The following is a 1,298-nucleotide window of genomic DNA, read 5'->3' on the forward strand; positions in this document are numbered from 1 at the left end:
GTCTTCCTAGGGCATATATCCATGAAATGATGGAGAGCCTGTTAACACCTGCCAACTTTGATTAGTTCTACCCACTTGTGAGGTCATTCACGTGGGCCCCAAAGATAAGACTGGAAGCAATGGCAAAAAACATCACAAGGATTTTGAAATATTGGGCGAGAAATTAGCAACCTTAAGGGCACAGATGCTATTCCCATTAATGCTTCCGATGAGGGTGAGGACTTCAGAGGAGAATATGGGAAATGAGGAACTAGCTAAAAGATGGCATCTGACCTTTATTTTTAGGTTTCTGGAACATACTCAGAAATGATAGGTTCTTATTTGGAGTTTCAAAAATCGAATAAAAATGCTGTTTTTTTTTTACATTGGTAAATGTTTACTTTCCAAAATGCCTATATGCAGAATCACAGATCATATACTGGAGGGTGAGCCACTGCCACCAACTTGCCTGGAATAGGAAAGTATAGAGAGAACTGGGGGCTGGGGAAAGCAGGATGACTTCTGTACTCTGATTTTTAACCTTTGGAAGGAGATGTCTCTTTTAAGAAATATACATTTCCAGGGGACAACAGGGTATACTTTCATCCCATCATAAAGAATGAAGCCACCCAATGTCGCCACTGACTGGTGAAGGTTGCTGCTGTTTCTTGCCTGAGTGGTGAGGTGGGGGGGGAGTACATTTCCCTTCTTTCATTAGCTTCTCCTGCTTCATGACCATTCCCAAGTGTCCTATCGTTTTCTGCCTATGCAGACATTCAACGAAATCCTCATATTCCAATTTGCATTCTTTCTTGGCTCGGGTCATACCAATTCCACGGGCACACTCAATGAATTCCTTCTAAAAAGCATGGCATCCGGCTGGCATTTTGTAAGGTTGTTCAGCACTCAAAATTGTCATCCATTTGTCAATATTGAAGCCCAGCCGGTTTTGAATATCAAACAATAACATGACTGTGGACTAGTCCAACCACCGTGTCCCTTTTCTTCACCACAAGTCTCTGTAGTCTTACAGCTTCTTTTATAAAAATGTTTTAAACTGAAAAAGAAGGGAGAGGAAAAAACCATGCTCATTTATACTGACCAAAAGAATAGCAACACAGAAGTTGTTTTTTGAAGTTTATTTAAAAAATTTCTAAGCTACTGAAAGTTACTACAGTAAGAGCTGGTTTAATCAATTTAATAACTGGAAATTTATGTAAATGAATCCTGTCCTGCTGCCACTGTTAAATTCACAATAACAGTAATATATATGCTCATAATATAATCTAAAGACGCTGTGAGGTTCTAAAACACCTCCT

At 39.4% G+C, this 1,298-nt stretch overlaps 1 pseudogene; it reads right to left on the reverse strand.

Moving 5' to 3' along the window:
* Positions 1-589: 589 nt before the first annotated feature.
* On the reverse strand, positions 590-1,012 carry LOC138175270 (NADH dehydrogenase [ubiquinone] iron-sulfur protein 5-like; annotated as a pseudogene).
* Positions 1,013-1,298: the final 286 nt, after the last annotated feature.

The sequence above is a fragment of the Petaurus breviceps genome, unplaced genomic scaffold, assembly GCF_028583685.1.
Source record: "Petaurus breviceps papuanus isolate PSGF00001 unplaced genomic scaffold, PetGlider_PUasm1.0 77, whole genome shotgun sequence".
NCBI classification, from domain to species: domain Eukaryota; kingdom Metazoa; phylum Chordata; class Mammalia; order Diprotodontia; family Petauridae; genus Petaurus; species Petaurus breviceps.